At 42.8% G+C, this 19,035-nt stretch overlaps 1 protein-coding gene across 3 annotated transcripts in view; it reads left to right on the forward strand.

Moving 5' to 3' along the window:
• Positions 1 to 19,035, forward strand: part of RIMS1 (regulating synaptic membrane exocytosis 1) — a 432,846-nt gene that overhangs the window by 53,882 nt on the left and 359,929 nt on the right. The window lies entirely within an intron of this gene.

The following is a 19,035-nucleotide window of genomic DNA, read 5'->3' on the forward strand; positions in this document are numbered from 1 at the left end:
CCACAGGGGTGGGGGTGAACATTGTGTTCAATTTGGTTCAGCCAGATCAAAAGCTCACTGGTTGTCCTGTATATTTCTGCAGGAAATCATGTGGGACCCAAAAACTAGTCAGTCTAGTAATGCAGTCCTAAGTGCTCTTATGCAGTAGTAAGGTCCAGTGAAAGCAAAGGGGTTTATTATGTAGGATTGCAGAGTAAACATTACTCATTACTTCTAGATGACAGAATGAAAATTTAATACTCTTTGTGCTTAACTTTAGTCTGCAGCTTGTCTTTGAAATTATTTGAACAAGCAAAATGAGGGACTGAATCATCATGTACATGAGATGCTGTGACTGGTGAGCACTGATGTCTAGATTCAGGCCAATCAACTCTCTGATATAGGCTCCTGTGCTGCCTTCCTGAGGATACATTATCCTAGCATCTTCGGTGTGCAAAAGTAATGTGGGAAGCAGCACTTAAAAATTCTATACAGAAAGCATTGTTGTAGTGATGTCTAATTAAATCTTCAGTAAAGAAAATAATACTAGCAAAATGACTGCTTAACATATGTCTTGAAAGAAACATTGCACATTTAAAAGATAATTCAATAAAACTGGATATTGATAAAACCTAGTGGTATTTAAAGTCTATATTTGAACTAGCTAGGAGGACATTAAGTTCCTTTTTTGGAAATGCTTTTCATTGTAAAATGTACTGAAATCTCATCTGTAGTCATAGAGCATCATCATTTTGCTTCGGTAGTATGCATGTGCAGGGAAGAGCTAAAAGGGGTTGAATGGGCAGTTGGCAGTCATTCATTGTCAGTGATTGCTAGTCATTCATAAAAACTGCAGAGCTGAGGTGGAGCCAGAAGCAGCAGCCTTTAAAGCTGGAATGGAAGATCCTTACTTATTTGCATAATCAGAAGTTATTCTAGAAACTGCTCAAAAAGAGCATTGTGAACATAATGAGAAGATGTTTGATAAATCTGTGAGCAATTAGAAATGCTTGGAATAAATAAAATATAGCTTAATTCTTCACCATCACAATTTCATATGCAAAACAATCTGCTTGTCGATTTTCCCCCTGGATCAGGTAATTTTCCAAAAATATAAAAAAGTAATATTTTTATTTTTCATGCAAAAGTCATAACATGACACACAGCAAAATCATCCACCAGCTTTTCTTCAGCTTTACAAGATCAGCTTCTCTTATTCTTGTAAAAGTCTATTTTTCCTTGCTGCACTGTTCACTGGTTTTCTTTTAATTTACATTAACCCATTTTTTCTTGTTGCAGCCTTTTCACATGGCAATGCCCTCCCATTTTGCAAATTCTTTGCTCTCCTTTTTTGTAGTTTCCCAGTTTTTGCTACTTGGGTGGAATCTTGTTTTTGCAACTTCTTTCTTTTCCAGATTCTTGGCATCCCAGCTGTCTTTCTCATTGTTTCCTCTTTCTTTTTAAATGTAACATTACCACAGTGTTAGGACTTCTGTTGATAATTTGCAGAGATACAACTGGATTTGATAGTCAAACGATTAAAGCAAAGGATTGCTTTAAGAACATATCTCAAGCTTCATCACCTGTCCCAGAGTCCTAGGTCTGGCTGTTATTATCCCAGGCTTCAGGCAGGTATCTTTCCCAACTCTGTTACTTGAGCTCCTTTACCTAGGAGATTGAACTTGGGTCCTTTTTGCATACAAAGCATGCATAGCCTCTCAATATAGCTCAGAGATCGTTTTTGTTCATTTTTACTCCTTGGCTGAGGTTTAGATTCCTCGTATAAATAGAGTGACATAGTGGAATGTTGCATTTGAATATGGGAAACCTGGGTCTATACACAATCATGGTTGACCTTGGGAAAGACCCAGTCTGTAGTTAGCCTAAATTATCTCATATAGTTGTTGTGAGGCTGAGAATGACACATTACTTTGTTTTATGGGCATCCCAATTAGACCAAAATTTAATATACTGTCTCATCTTATTTTTATTATGGCTAAGGACCTCAAAAGCTAGAAGTAGCCTGGGACTCTCTGAAAGTACCTGCTCAATCAGCAAAGGATGTACTGTTAAATTTGTGCCCACAGTATATATTTGTGCCGTTAGTAGGATTATACCAAGGTGCATATACTCTTTCATATACTATGGGCATATGAAATTTGACCACAGGGATGTGCTTTACAGTAGCAGTCTTAACAGAATTATAAATGAAACAAGTAGGGGACCCTCAAGGACTTGCTCAAAGTCACTCAGTGAGCTTTCACGGCAGAGTGGTTATTTGAACCTGAGTCTCCCAGATCCTACTCTGATTTTCTAACCACTACACTTTACTGGATTTTGTGCTGGAGGGGCTGTTTAGGGTTCCCAGATGCCTGCTGGTGGCAGGCTAACTGCCAGCAATTTGCCCTGGTGTGGCAAGCTGCCTGGTGATCACCTGCTACTGGCATGTAACCCAAGGAAACACTCAGAAACACTTCCACAGTCAGCATGGCAGCGTTACTTCCAGAAGTGGCATTGTTGAACTGACTGTGGGAGTGCTCCTGTGCTGTGCGTGGGACCAATTTTGGCCCCAAACAGGCTGTTTCTCAATGAATTGGCCTTGCGCAAAGCGAAGAAGCACTCCCGTAGCTAGCACGATGATGTCACTTCTGCAAGTGATGTCACATCAAGCTCGGGAGCTCGTGTGTGTGACGATCATAATTCCAATGAGTATCAAGCATGCCTGCTGCGCTGTGGCCTGGGAGGGTTTTTGCCTCCCAGGCCTGTTCCCTGGGCCTTTCCCCCCACCAGCCAGGTGAGTAGTAGCAAGGGGCAGAGGCTGCAAGCAAGGGATCCCCTGCCCCCACCAGGAAATCTGGCATCCCTACCTGCTTATTTCCCAAGAGTCTGGCAACCCCAGGGCTGCTGTTGAACAGCAGCAAGCAATCAGGCCTGGGTGAGTCATGAAAATCATGTGGTATCAGGTTGCTTAAAGGAGTCCTCCCTAAACGGCCAAAATAGTCCTGGAAAGGGCCCTGCTCCCTTCTTCTGCCATTTATTGACATAAACAAAGCCTGGACTACTAGCTAAGCTGTTATGGTTGTCTAGCAACAGCCACTGAAGACATCTGGTTAAAGCTATAGATGTTCCTTTTATCATTTGGGTTTTTAAAAAAAACAACTTTTTTTAGGTTTCAGATTTTTCTGCAAATCTGGGGGATTTTTCAGATATGTAGGAAGGTATGTATGTCTAATCTTTGGATTTAAGTATCACAGATCAGAGCCACTTAGCTATTGGTATATCAAATGCTTGATTGTTACAAAGGTTGCAAAGGTAAGGGAGGAATTCCTGTTTAGATCTGGACCGTGTGGTGTTTGTTTCCTTTCAAGCAAAATCATTAGTAAACGCAGTGCAGGTTGGTGGAGATAGTGGCTTTTTCCTTGTCGACAAACACATTGAATACCCAGAATTTAACAAGCACATTTTACCATTCAAAGGTAATTGTGCTGATGCTTTTGGCAATCCAGGTGTTCATGCCGGTGTCCAACAAAGCAACAGATGAAGGGTTCAGAAGATTTGGTCCCATGGGCAAGTCTATTGATGTGTAGTTCTTTGCTGTAGTTCAGTGTTTATTTTATTTTTAAATACATTTTATTTAGAAAAAGAGATAAAAATAACAATTGAAAGTGCATAGAACCTTATACAAAGTACATTAGGCTACATCAGAAAGAGTATATAGAGTATATAGTAATAGATTTGAGCTACATGACAGATATAATCAGAATATATAACATAACTGAACAGCATACTTTTACTCTTCTCCAGGGCTTTTTTCTGGGAAAAGAGGTGGTGAAACTCTCTATTATCACATGCGTGCATGTGAAGCGCATGTGTGCGCTCCCGGAAATGCGCGATGATGTCACTCTCAGAAGTGCCATCACTCTCAGAAGTGATGCTGCTTCCCGGAACCCAGCACAATGCATTACGACGAGATAAATGTTAGTAAGCTTGGGAAATTACACTATTACGAGAGAGGTTTTTTTCCTTTCTGTATCCTCTACAAAAAGTGAAATTTTCCATTCCCTTTCCCAAACATTTTATTTCTTTGGAATCATATTTTAAAATATGCAAGAATAAGAGGGCCTCTAAAAATCCAAAACCCATCTCACAAATCCAAATTCTAATCGATTCCCTCTGCCAGTGTAGCAAAAATCCAAAATTCTTTCTCAAAATTCCACACAGTCTAAAATTCCTAATCTAATGAATATTGAATTTTCAAATTTTCAGGGAGGGTTTTGCTTTACTGGAACAATTCAAAATTAGATACACAAATTTAGCTGCATTAAAGTTATACTTAGTTTAAAATGGCCTTTTTTTGTTGCCTGCCAACTCTACCTTGCCAATGGCTAAGCCATTGTGACATTGTGAAATGCTCATAAATATTCCAATGTCCCAGACAAACAATGTTCACACCCATATGTCCAATGCAGTTTCAGTGATGTTAATCAGCTGAGGGTGGGGAGAACCATTTGAGTTACAGTTATTAAGATATAAGAACACTTATATGCTGATGAATATATTGATGAAAGCCTTCTGTGACTTGGACACAGCTATCCATTCCTAGTATAAAACTGGAATAACCATAACTGATATTTTAACTAATACTAATAACCATAACTGATATATTTAACTAACACAGAACCAATTTGCATTCAAAAGCTGTGGGAACAATAACAATGTCAACTTCAGTCAACAAAAAAATGAAAGCAACATGTGCATGTGCGCATATACACATGTACAGCCCCACCCACCCCCATGAAAAGAAAGCAGAATGAACTCAAAGCAGCACACACACACACACAGAGCCCCACACCCTGAAATGAACTCAAAGCTGAACACATACACACACAGCACCACCCACCCACTCCCCCAATGAAAATAAAACAGAATGAACTCAAACAGCACACACATACACAGAAACCCCTGAATTAAATGAAAGCAGAATGAACTCAAAGCAGCTGAGCCTCCTCTGCAGAGCCGGCCCCAACAGCTCTGCTTGCTCTCTCTCTCTCTCTCTCACACTCACAAATGAAAAAAAGCAGAATGAACTCAAAGCAGTTAGGCCTCTGCAGAGCTCATGCCGGGCCCCACCTCTCTCTCTCTCTCTCTCTCTCTCTCTCTCTCTCTCTCTCTCTCTCATTCACGAATGGGAAAAAAGCAGAATGAACTCAAAGCAGTTAAACCTCCTCTGCAGAGCCGGCCCCAGCAGCTCTGCTTGCTCTCTCTCTCTCTCTCTCTCTCTCTCTCTCACACACACACACACACACACACACACACACACACTCACAGAGGAATGGAAAAAAAGCAAAATGAACATAGCTAAGCCTCCTCTGCAGATCCCGCTGGGCCGAAGAAGGAAGGAATCACGTGGGTAGATTCTAGAGCTTCCGGAACAGCATTCCAGAGCATTCCCCCTCAAAAAAAGTCCTTCTCTTCTCCCTCACTTCCATTATTATAAAGGGGGGAAAGTATGAGCTATAATACTTCTAAATGTATCTGATAAACTATTTTTAGGGTTATTTTGAGAGGGGATTCAGTATAGGTGGAACTTTAAACATTTTGTATTCAACATTATATTCTATCAGCAGTGTTCATTTTATTGTTATTGTTGTTGGATCTCACAGTAATTAAAGCATGTTGAAGAGAAATATCACAAAGTTCAAAGTTGACCTCATCTTTAAAAGCTTGGATATTTTTTCCTGTTTGACTGTTACAGCTCATTCCTGGTGAAAATAGGGTTACCAACTCTGGGTTTGGAAATTTCTGGAGATTTGAGGGTGCAGCCTGAGGAACACAGGGTTTGGGGATGGACCTCAGCAGGTATAATTTCATAGAGTCCACCCTCCAAAAAAGCCATTTTCTCCAGGGGAGATGATCTCTGTATTCTGGAGATCAGCTGTAATTCTGAGAAATCTCCAGATAGCGTTACTCAGGTCCTCTTACGCTCCCAGAAGGCATTCACCTTCTCTGTGTCCTTGTGTGTGCTTCCACGCTTCCGCAATGAGGTAACTTCTGGGTGACATCATTGCGCAGGCGTAGGCGTATGAGAGCACTTCACAGTGAGCCAATTTGGGCCTTAAACAGGCTTAGTTCGCCCCATTTGGGGCCCAAATTGCCCCCCTGCAAAGCACAGGAGTATTCATGAGGCAACATGATGATGTCACACCCGGGAAATGAAGTCGTTGCACCGCCCTGGGAGCACACCCAGGAGGCCTGTTCCCATGCCTTTCCCCCTTCTGGCCAGGTGAGTGGTGGTGGGGGGCAGAGCGTGAAAGCGGGGATCCCTTGCTCCCACTGGGGGACTGGTAACCCTGTCTCCAGGCCCTACATGGAAGTTGGCAACCTTAGGCAATAATGTTATTGAATACCTAAATACCGGGTGGCTTTTGGGTTTTTTAGATCCTGTTCAGTGGGAATCTTTTTTTTTTTTTAAGAATTTTTATTGGATGGGTTTACAAACATAAACATAATAATCATTATCATTTTCCACCCCATTGCATTTTCCCCATCCTTTCCCCCCTCCCTTTTCTAATTACTCCCAACAGTTTTCCATACCCAACTTAATCTAAAGAATATATACTATAAATTCTTAAAATCTATAATAATATATGTAATATATATCTATATAATACATACTAATCTAGTCTATTTAGTTGTATTAACTATCTTAATATAATACTTATCTAAATTAAGAGTATAAAAATATATATAAGTATATAATAGGTACATATACTAACTAACTAACTAACTAACTAACTAACTAATATATATATATTAGTGTATATATATATTAGTGTATATATATATATATACACACTAATCCTTAAATACCTATTATCTATATTATAAATCTATTGCTTCTGTTACATCACTAAAATATTGTATATACTCTCTATTACCTATACAACCTTATTGTTCAACCTTATTACTTCCCATATGAATACACTGTCTTACTCTTAACTTTATAATACTATAATACTATAACTCTATAGTAATCCAATAAAATATAATAAAATATACCCCCTTTTAACCTTAAGTAAGTTTCTATCTCCCCCTTAACAACTATCCAAAGACCACAATTTCCCCTTCATGTCCCTGTTCAGTGGGAATCTTGTTTAACTTCTGGTGGGAAGTTTTATAAACGTTCATTACAGAGCATGAGGGCTTTTTAGGCCTTGGGAATAGCAGTGCATATCAAGAATAGGAGCCGCATGTGTGGCCCTGACCCAGTCCTGTTGTTGCATAGGAATGCTAGTTGTCCAGCTTTAACATGCATAGTCAGGTATTTGTGTTTGCTGCCCAGGAAATAAATTGAGAAAAATGTAAACACTGGGTACGTTCTAATTAAGAGGTCCAAGAAACAGGCAGTTGGTGGCGGGGAGAGAGTCCAAGGGTTAAAATAGAAAAGAAGTGACAAAAATAAAGACGCAAAACAAGAAATCAAACCTTAGAGTTCGGCTCTAGGGTGGGTGGGCTGGTGGAAAGCAAATTGTAGCTGGTGCTAGCATTTCCATCGTTCCCCATTTGATAGGAGGAAAAGATGAAGCTCTCCCTCCTCAAACAGCTAAGTGGTTTCTCCCCTTTCCTGACGGGTGGGTACGGTTTTATTGTCCATGTGTTGAGGTTCTCCTCTGTGCTGCAAGGCATGTAGCTCTCTGCTGTTCTGCAAAATTGGCAGTTAACTTTTGGTCTTTCATTTTGTGTTCATTTCTCTCTTTCTCCCTCTCACTTGAGGAGGATCTTTGCCTGACCTGTTTCACCCATCCCCTCCAAGCTGGCTACCCCTTGTGGCTCCCATCTGGGAAAAACAGACAGCTTCTACTTTTTATATCTCACTGGGAGGCAGCTCCAAAAAGGAACAGGAGGAGAGGGCAGTTCAAGCAAGAGCAGGCATGATTACGAACATAAATTCCCATTGTGCTCTGTAACAGTTGGCCCGACCATGGTGGCACTCCTGGCTGACCAGTGGGGGGTGGGGGTGGGGCTCACTGCTTCAAAATCAGTGAAGCAGTTCCCAAAATCTCTCCAGAAGGCACTTGTTTTTCCCATTCTACTCCTTGCCTTCCTCCTTCCCTTGGCAACCAGCAACAGCAGCTTTCTCCCTAAAGCCCCCACTGCCCCATCTCCAGAGGCAACGAGGGTGTGAAAGAGGGGGAGTCGCTTTGGCACGTGCATCTTAATAGTGTAAATTTTTATTTTATCCCCATTTTCTTCCTAATGGGGACCCAAAGAGTCATACAATGTTCTCCCCTAATCCATTTATCCTCAAATTAACCCTATAAGGTAGGTTAAATCAGTGAGTTGGGTAGGAATAAATAAAGAGTGGGGGGCATTTGTGACTTTTTTCCGGGGGCCCAGAATCACTAAATTGCCCCATCTGGTGGAGGATCTGCCTGCCAGCATTGGTGTGGTGTGAAGCACAGACAGCAGTTGTGACACTTCGTGGCCAGCCTCTTTCTCTGCCTCTTGCTTAGCAGACCATCTTGCCAAACCATGTAGTTCTCACAAAGTTGACACATTTTTATCAAGCGCATCCAGTATTTTTGGTGAACCCATCTGGCAACTTAATTGTTATAAGAAGAGGATTTTCACAGTCTATTACGCATTTTTTTTCACCCAGGGAAGCTATCCCCTACCCCCTACCCATGGCGTGGAGTCAGGAAAAGTTAAAAGTATCCTGGTTTCAGAATCCCCAGCAGAAATCCCTGGTAATTCTGGATTTCATGTGCATCTCTGATTGTTACAAAAACAGGTATAGGGTTGCCAATCACACGCAGTGGCTGCTGCTATGGTGACAGACCTGGCAACCCTAGCCAAGGAGGGAGCTGATTCTCTTTGAAGGGCTACTCAATAGTTTCTTCATTGTTGCTTTCCCCAGGTCGGATGCTGAAATTGGGAGAAATGGTTGTGAGCTGATTGAGAAGGAATGATATCACACAGGACAGTTCCTAGATAGTGACTGTACACCCCAAGTGTGGTTAGTTCCACCTGCAGTGTAGATGAGTGTGGGTGAATGCATAGCGTTGCATGGCCCTGCAGGCTGATACGTTTATTACTTATGGGGTACCAAGCACCTGTGCAAACATGGCTTACCTCTCTCTCCTGCTGGGTTTCTTCCTGCTTTCCCAAGTGACATTAATCCTCTCCTCTCCTCCTCTGCAGTTGGAGGGAATCGTGGCAAGCTGACCCTCTGCTGCATTTAGCACTCTGCCATTCAGTGACCTATATTTCCGATTTGCTTTTAGTGCATTTCTGTGTCGGTTTGGTTGTGTTCAATGCTGCAATAATAACATCAAGACTTTAGAGAAAGAAGAACATGTTTTTTTTTTCTTAGGATGCTACTTCCTTTAATAAAAAATAAAACAGATAAAAGCTTTTCTCATCAGTGAAAAGCATCTCAAAATCTCTAACTGGCAGATTCTATTTTTAAGTTTGCTTGCCCCCCCCCCCCTAATAATAATGGGGAGTATTGCAGCAACAGGTCAGGCTGCTTGCAGCACAGTGACCTCTAGTGTTGAATGGATAAAACTACAAACATTTAAGGAAATTACAGTTCCCATCCACAGATCCTGATTTATGCAGAGAGACTGGGAAAGTACCAGGAGCTTTGAACGAGGGAAAGGGAATCTTCAGTGTGCAGTCCAGCTTTTCTCTTATGATGGCAAACAAAACCACACTTGGGCTGCAGTGTCACCAATATGCAGATGATATCCAGCTCTACTTTCCCACTTATGTCTAAAGATGCTGTTGATGTTTTGAACTGGTGCTTAGAGTCAGTAAAGGTTTGGATGAGTGTGAACAAACTGAAACCGAATCCTGACAAGACAAAGGTTCCCTGGGTTATTAGAAGACAAACCAGGAACTTGAGCTCTTTCCTGTCTTGTTTAGGGTTGTACTTTCCTTGAAAAGCCTGGTTCCCCTCTTGGGAGTGCTGCTCAGCTTAGAAAACCAGGTGGCTGCTGTAATTCAGAATGCTTTTGCCCAGATTTGGCTGGTGTGGCAACAGTGCCTGTTCCCGGTTTGGTCAGTTCTAACTACAGTGACTGATGGCTCAGTTGCATCTAGACTGTACTACTGCAGTGTGCTCTACTTGGGGCTGTCCTTGAAGACTGTTCAGAATCTGCAGCTGGTGAAGAATGCTGCAGCTAGATTGCTGGCTGGGAGCCTGTGACCCTGATAGTACTGCAATCATACTGGCTACCAATCTGCTCCCAAATACAATTCAAAGTGTTGGTTGGGCCTTTAAAGCCCTACATCAGCAATGGCGAACCTATGGCATGTGTGCCACAGCTGGCACGCAGAGCCCTCTCTGTGGGCACGTGAGCCAAGTCCCCGATCGCTAGGTCCAGGGTTCATTTGGAGGGGGAACGCCTGCAACAGCATTCCAGTAGCTCTGAGCAGAGATCACATGGGTTTTGGCCCTGCCCACGTGATTCCTTTTCCTCAAGGCTGCCTCCCTGCTGCCCGTCTCTTTAGCATCAGGAAGCGGAGGCAGCAGCCAGGCTGCTAGGGCTGGCTTTCTAAAGAAGAGTAAGCAGCTTTGATTTAACTTGCTTTTACTTTCAGTCGTGGCTCTTGCGCGAGAGAGAGAGAGTGTGTGCGTGCGTGCGTGCTTGCAAGCAGGGCTGCTGGTCCAAAGAAGGGCAAACTGCTTTGATTTAAGTTGCTTTACTTTCAGTCGTGTCTCTTGAGTGAGTGAGAGAGAGGGGGAGAGAGAGAGTGCTTGCAAGCGGGGCTGCTGGTCCAAAGAAGGGCAAACTGCTTTGATTTAACTTGCTTTACTTTCAGTCGTGGCTCTTGAGCGAGTGAGAGAGAGAGAGAGAGAGAGAGAGAGAGAGAGATATGTTAATTAGTTGGGACTACTGTATGAGTTGTTTTTTCTTAACTAAAACCTCAGTATTCAGGTTTAATTGCAGTGCTGGCACTTTGAAATAAATAAGTTGATTTTGTGTTGCAGTTTGGGCACTCGGGCTCAAAAAGGTTCACCATTACTGCCCTACATGGATTGGGACCAAGGTATCTGAAGTACCATTTTCTCCTCTATGTTCCTGCCTGGGAACATAGATCACAGTGAGAGGCTTTCCTGACTGTCCCATCGGTTAAAGAAGCTCACCTGGGGAGTACACGAGGGAGGTCCTTTTTGATAGCAGCCCCACAACTATGGAACAGCATCCCCAGGGAGGTGCACCAAACCCCCTCACTGCCGGTCTTGAGTTGGCAGCTAAAGAAGATTTTACATAGGACTCTTTTAATTAACTTGTGTAGGAGACCATCCATAAACTTTGTCCAAGCATCATGGGGGGGGGGGCGGGAGGGGGAAGCTGATCACAGAATGACTAGGAATTGGCTAAAAAGGGGAAAAATGATAAGAGGCAGGGAGGGGGAACAAGAACACTGCTCTTACCCCCACCTTTGCATGATTGACTGCTCATGAGCATGGAGCATGCATGTGGATCCAGTGATGAGATACATGCCTAGTATTGTCAGGCAATGAATAGTTGCTGTCAGTCTTTGTTTCTGCACTGTCAAATCTATCTGGCACTCACTATGGGGCCAGGAGGTAGGGTTGCCATTCTCCAGCTGAAGATCTCTTGTAATTACAACTGATCTCCAGGCCATAGAGCCCCTGGAGAAAATGGCTGCTCTGGAGGATGGACTCTATGAGATTATACCCTGCTGAGGTCTGACTTCTCCATATCCCACCCTCCCCAGGATCCACCCCTCAAATCTCCAGGAATTTCCCAATCTGGACCTGGCAACTCGACCAGGAAATGTGTACCGCATCTTGTGGAAGCCTGACCATCTCTAAATTTAGTTGGTTTTTTAAAAAATGTAAGACAAAGTTTCTTAATGACTGATCACGTGTAGTGTATGTGGTGGAGTTATTGTAGTTCTGATTCTTGATGAAAGCAAAGAATAACCTCTGCATTCTGATCTGTATCATTCGGTCTGAGGAAAATTGTAACTATCTGTTTCAGTTTGCATTCTAGAGTTTCTCCAAGCTTTTGATACCTGGGACACAATGCCCCCCCCCCCCTAGATTACAGCTGAAGGCCGCTTTCTTCTGGTAAGACACACTGAGAACCTTGCAAGGAATATAATTACCAGGCAAACATACCAGGTTCAGCCTCCAAACCCTACACTCGAGTCAAGCCTCTGAATTGTTCATCCTATTATTATTCACTATCTGACTCAAACACTAAGCTGGACTGCTTCTGTATATAAGTTTTTATTAAGCTGCTTTTGCACCTGTGGAGTAAGGAAATAATTTTCCCTACAGGATCACAGTCAGGTCAGGTCATTAAAATGCACATATTACTCAGTCTCCCCCTACACATACTTGGATACATTGTTCAAGCATGTCTAATCCTGACGTTCATTTAAGGCATCATGTGCATATTTTCTTAGTGAGCATGCAAGCTTGCATCCTGCATGTTGCCAACCATGAGGTGGGCCATATAATGTTGCTTCTTGGCAACCTTCCCTTTTTTCATCAGCCTGGGCTTAGGAATGATACAGTACATTCTGGGCAGTGGGATACTTCTTCAGTTCTCATGTGCTGTATCAAGTGTGGCGTCAGAATGTTCCAGTGCATTCCCCTCCTCCTGATAACGGTAGAATGGGGGATGCCTCTAACGAGTGGTTGAGAATCTGCACTGCATTCAGTGACTGTCTTCTGCCAGTGTGTGGGGGGAAGTAACTGCTGCAGTCTGGGGGTTTTGCCACAAAAGAGAGAGCAGGGGTGACAGCAAGCTTATGCACAGTCACAGTTACTTTAGCTAGTACTCACCCTCCCCCAGGAGGGGGGAAACATATGACAGGATGAAGAGGTGAGAGAGGGGGACAGTAAGTACTTGGAAACAGAGGTCTATTTTAATATAAGAAGTGCAATTTTTTTCCAGTCTCTCTGTACAAACATAGCATATGACTCAGGCAATTTGGGAGGTGTTGATGTAATGAAAGGACAGTGACTGAAAATGTGGACAGCAGGGTGACATTTTAGTTTTTTAAACCTTAGATACATTGGCTTTGGTTTTTTTAATGATGATGATAACCTGCTAAATTGACCCTTGTTGGCATATGGATATATGTTAACGTGCTGTATTTTAGGGCATGCTGTATGTGTGACTGCTGTGGAGGGGGCGGGGATGAGGAACAGTGACTTCCCACCTTAACAGCATGGGTTAGCTTTTCATCTGTTTTTTCTTTTTGTTATTATTAGTAAGAATTTTCACCTTTTTTTCTATGCTCCTTTGAGTAGGGAGGGTCCCATATGGAACGGCTACTACATGAGCAATGGTATCCTAATGAAGGGAGTGAGCGTGTGCTAGGATTGCCTAATGCACACCAAGCTACAGATGACAGGCAAAGGGAATTCCCATTACTGACTAAAAAGCAGGTTGCTAGCACAGATACGAGCGAAAGCGGAGGGCAGGATACAATAGCCTTCTACAGCTGATATTACATACATTAAAAATCAATGTACACAGGCGGGGAGGGGGAACAAGAACACTGCCCTTACCCCCCCACCTTTGCATGACTGACTGCTCATCATGAGCATGGAGCATACATGCATGGGATACCTTCCCTTGATCAGGAACACTGCCTTTTTGGACAGTCCTGCTCAAGGACAGGGGGCCTCCACTCATATACAACAAGGACTCAGAGTTACTTAGAACATTGTTCCCCCATTCTCCTTCTTACCCTCACAACAACTCTGTAAGGTACATTAGTGTGCAACTGGCCCAAGGTCCCCCAGCGAACTTCCATGGCAGAGTGGGGATCCGGACCTATTTCCCCCAGCTTGTAGGCCCTTCCTCTAACCACTGCACCATGTAAACTCCCGTGCTCTCATTCTAGTGCTTGCTTGTGGGAAGGGGGTGGGGGTGGGCTTGCGCGCTCAGGCCTGCTCCCTGTGTGCATGCATAGATTTTGTCTGTAGAGTGGTAATGTTAACGGCTTTCAGAGGGGTAATCTACTGCACCAAAGAGTCTAGTGGCAATTTAAGGACTAGGATTGCAAGGTCCCCTTGCCCTCCTGGTGCGCGCGTGTGTGCGCGCGCTTCACACCAGGCTGATTTGGGCCCCAAACGGGCTCAATTCGGCCCATTTAGGGCCCAATTCAGCCCCATGCAAAGCGTGGGAGCACTCTTGTGGTGGCACAAGATATCACTCCTGGAAGTGATGTTGTTGCACCACCACAAGAGCATGCCCTGTTCCCCTGCCTTTCCCCCCAGCCGGCCAGATGTGTGGTGGCAGGGGGCAGTGGAGGATCCCCTACCGTTAGGCAACGCTATTAAGGACTGATGGATCTGACTAAATTGGTAGAGGCTCACTGAAAATTATGCTATAATTTAATGTAAACTGAGTTGTTGTTTTGAGTGTAAACTGAGCCTCCCACAGTCATAGCTCTGAGTATCTACACCAGCACCTTTGCTGAAAATATTAGAAATATTAAGCGATCATTAAATTTTGTATCTACGTAATGGGGGGGGGGGGGGTAATCAGGTAATATGATTTTATTATTCCTAAAATGATATCTGTGCTACAAATGTATCTTGGTTTTATACTAATTTGTCACTGCCTTCCCCCGCCCCCCAATCCCAGAATGTTTCAGAAATTTTAACACTGGAGTACTATATAGTTGGTGGGATTTTTTGAAAAACACTGGGAAAACTTTAAAACATATAAAAATTGTACAGTTATGCATCTGAGATAGTAGTCATCAAGTCAGGGCACTGATTCTGTTTCCTCTAGAATATTGTTGGGGTTTTGTTGTTGATGATGTAAAGGAGATTTTTTTCTCTGAAGGAAATGTAAGGAAAGGAAAGGAAATGTAAGGAAAAGCTAGCCATATAAGAAAAAGAAATAATGTGACGTTTCTTTGAGCTTACTGTTAGTTTTTCCAGCCTATTAAAACTGTATTTATACAAAAATGAGTACTTATAGGTTTGATTCTGCATTGTCAGATGAGGAATGGTCAGGTGACTTTTTTTTTAAAAAATCATGCCTGCAAGCAAGTTAAAGAAAAGGGAATGTATGGATTTAAATCTATGAATGACTGTATGGTCGATACATGGTGTGGAACTCTTTGTCAGTGGCATAATGCTATGCTTTAAAAGCCAAGCATTTTTTATAGCATGTTCCGTTAGATCACTTACAAAAGTATGCTTGCAAGTATTTTTTGCTTTCACTTTAAATTTGTTTCATGCCTAAACAGCACTGTAGGGTTGCGCTAGCCTAAGGAGAACCAGTAGCTGATGAGGCACAGGACTTGGACATGAATTTTGCTGAGTAAGTCACTAGTTACCTGCCTGACAAGGCAGTCCTATTGTTATATAAGCGGGGAGCCTTTTGAATGAAGAGGGGATAGGGTTACTAACTTTCAGTTTATGCTTGGAGTTCTCCTGGAGTTACAGCTGATCTCCACATTACACGGAAGAGTCCCCCAAGAGGAAATGGCAGTTTCAGAGGATGGGCTGTATGGAATCACATAGCCTTTGAGCTCTCACCCCTCCACAAACTCCAGCTTTACTAGGTATCACCACCAAACGGGAGTTGGCAACCCTAAAAGGGGATGCAGCTAAGGCAGCCCTTCCTGAGATGCTGACAGATCTGCACTTCTCAGTCCTCTTTTCTACCCCGTTAGCCTGTAGAGCAGACCAAGTAATTGCTGCCCTGATCTGGTTTTAGAATTTTACTGTAGCTTGAGGAGGGCTCAGATTGCTTTCCTTGCATTCTAATTCCCTGGGCAGTATTTCCTTGCACGATGTGGTTGCTTAAGGTTGCCTAGTACCCCCTAGAAATTGGTGGGGGTGGGGGTGCTGGTGACAACTTTTTTGCTGTATTTTGAGGCAATTCCTAAGAAATGGCCTCTGATAGTGCATGTAGTGTACTCCAGCCTGCCTGTCCTCACCTTTCTCCCTCGCCATCCCCTCACTGGCTGGGTGAGTGGTGGTGGGAGGGGGAGCCTGGGGGTGAGGGGACCTGACAGTCCTAGTTGCAGCCCGGACATGTAATGGAGTCTGAGACATGAGAACCCCAGCAGAGTTTTTAAAGGATTTATAAAAAAGATATTTAGCAGAAAAGCAAGGAAGTACAAACTGCTATTCATAACTTGTTGTTTTCAAAAGCACTGAATATTTGATCCCAGAACTTTAGTCCCAGAAAATATCCTCCTGGGATAACAGAGTAAAGGGAAACCATGCAAAAAAAAAACACAATTATCTAATGCAACTACCTTGAATTAGTCTCTCGTTTGCCTGTTTCTTTGATCCAGGCCCCAGCACAGTTTCCTACCCACAGCAACTGCTTTGCTGGGCACCTCTAGGAAAAGTTATTAGGAAATAGAGTTGTATATGTTTCCACAGATCCCTGTTCTTTTCTTCAGTATCGGTTACAATTTCCCCTCCAGAATGGACAAGGAGGAATCCTGAGTCCTGAATATCCCTTGGGAACTCAAGACCAAAAAAGGACTAGTCTCTCCTCCAGACAGAGGGAAATTCTCCATTGAACACATGGTCCCTGTTAAGGAATTCAGATGTCAAAGAGGAGTCCTCCTTCCAAGGGTCTAAGAAGGCCACAGAGACCCAAACCCTGGCAAATCAGGGAATATCATAATGAACATGTGAGCTTGAGGCCCACAGTTTATGCAGTCAGTGGGCTTAGATGGAACTTGGCTGGGATTGCACTGCAACTGGGGGACTTTGAGGGCGAAAAGGGATAATCTGATATACATTTCCATGAACTCCTTGTCTGTGGCCTTTTTTGCACAGGCAACTTTTGCCGCTTTTGGCCCCATGCCGCTTTGGATTTTCTTCTCAATTCCAGCCGATTAACTCCCCCTTCAGATTTCAATGTGGCATTTCAAGGGTTCTCTTCTGAGTTTTCTGTCTGTGCTTTTTCTGCACAAAGAAAGAACTTGGAAGAGAACCCTTGAAATGCCACATTGAAATCTGAAGGGGGTTTAACTATCCAGAATTCGGAAGAAAACTCAAAGAGGTATGGGGCCAGAAGCAGCAAAAAATCGATCACACAAAAAAGCCTGTATTACAAAATATAAACATGCGAAATGACAAACCAGCTGCCTGTGGCACCATCTTGGCCCCTGGCTCCCTTCCGTGCCGTGACTGTACTTGTTAGCAGGAAGCGAAATGGGGATGTTCTTTACCAAAGCAACAATCATCCTCAAGCAGAAAGAGAACTTGTGAGGAAATGTTAGGCTATTACCCTTTGATGCCAGCCAAAAAATGTTCCATGAAATTGCATTATTACAGGAGAGCACTCATAATTGCCTTTAGATTATGGACCAAAGAATCAACGGACATTGGTATACTTGGAAGGTATTCAAAATATACTAAATTAGAAGATTGCATAGATAATGCATGGCATGAGTTTATTTTTAGCAAGTTTGCTTATGCAGACACTGTTCTAGATGTTCAGTTGAGCCATTGTTTCTGATTTAATGGATACATTTCTCCTATGTGGGAGTTATAAAAAAGAAAATGCCCACTAAGTGGGCAAGCAGCTATCAAATGCCTGAACACGCTCCAACATTCCTAACATTATAAAAGGAGTGCTGCTGTAAGAGAGTGGAGGGGGACACAAACTTCACACCCTATTAATTGGGGTATCTGTAAATATTTTGGGTACTGTGTCTTAAAATTTTATCCTTCGCTTGTAAGTGGTGCATGTTCTGTTTTCCAAGCACTTTGAGTCCCCCCCCCTAAAACCTTAACACTTCAATGACACTACTAATTAAGGCAATTTTATTTAAAGATGTGTTAATTGGTGTTTTGTCAGAAAGGGTAAGTGACTTATTTTCTGTGAATATCAAGTTTGGACACAACGGGCTGTATCCTACCATACTGTGAAGAGGGAGAACTTTCCTTTCTTTCTCCTTTCCCCATGAGAGACCCTCGCAGACAAAATGCACTGTGGCAGTTGGAGGAAGGAGTGCAGTAAGGAGAGAAAATAGAGCAAAATCAGCTTCACTTCCCTCTTGCAGACATGGGAGGATTGCTCTGCCATTCTTCCTCCATCATTATTAGAGATATTTTTGCCTGACTCATCCTCCTCACTACAGCAGCAGCCCCCTTGTACCACACTGCATTTTTTATCTTTTTGCAACGGCAGCCCAGCCCTCAGCTGAGGATATTCTGGGTGGGAAATGAGAAAGGGGGAAGATTGCCCTCTGCAAGTTCTTTCCACTTGTACTACCATAGGATTTGGTCCAATGAAAGTAAGTAGTTACAAATCATATTTTATTTTGTTACCTTTCATCAGTCATCTGAACCAATATCTGCACATTAGAAAATTGTATCTGTAGATGGACTGTTTTAAACAAATACCAGGACTAAATGTTCTTTGGTTCTTACTATGCATCATTTGATCCACAAATAGATCAGGCGTGATATTTGTTGGTAGGTGTATTAGAGGTCTTCATACTTAAAGCAATGAGCTTGTGAATAAATTATTTAAACAAACAGTTTCCGTGAGAGCTTGAATGAGTAAAATGACGTGCCTCAGAATATACATTCATAAACGTGACCCCTTTAAAGTACAGGCTCCTTTTTATGAAATGGAAATATATTCAAAGAACCAGTCTTCCAGACATTGGCAATGTGTTGTGTACGTTCAAAGAATCAAATAAGTCATTTCAGCCCAGTGTGCTAAGAACCTGAGAACTAGTTCATATATTTCCTCAGCTGGGTCTTTTATGAATTTACATTGCCATCCTAAGCAATGTGACAACCTTCGAAGTCTATTGAAGTCAGTTGACGTAACTTAGGTTGCCACGTCTCCCATTATGGCAGGAGACCTCCCACAGGATCTCCTCTTTTCTACTCAGAGTGGTGGGTGGAGGTAAATTTTTAAAATCTCCTTTGGGGAAGTGATATGACGTCACTTCTAGGGTGTTGCCAGAGTTTCCAGTGATTTCTAGAGATGTCACACCATTATTGATATCATCAACTATGTCCCCAACCCACCATGGATTCCTACTAGTTTCCAGGCACTG

The sequence above is a fragment of the Eublepharis macularius genome, chromosome 1 (genome assembly GCF_028583425.1).
Source record: "Eublepharis macularius isolate TG4126 chromosome 1, MPM_Emac_v1.0, whole genome shotgun sequence".
Taxonomy (NCBI): domain Eukaryota; kingdom Metazoa; phylum Chordata; class Lepidosauria; order Squamata; family Eublepharidae; genus Eublepharis; species Eublepharis macularius.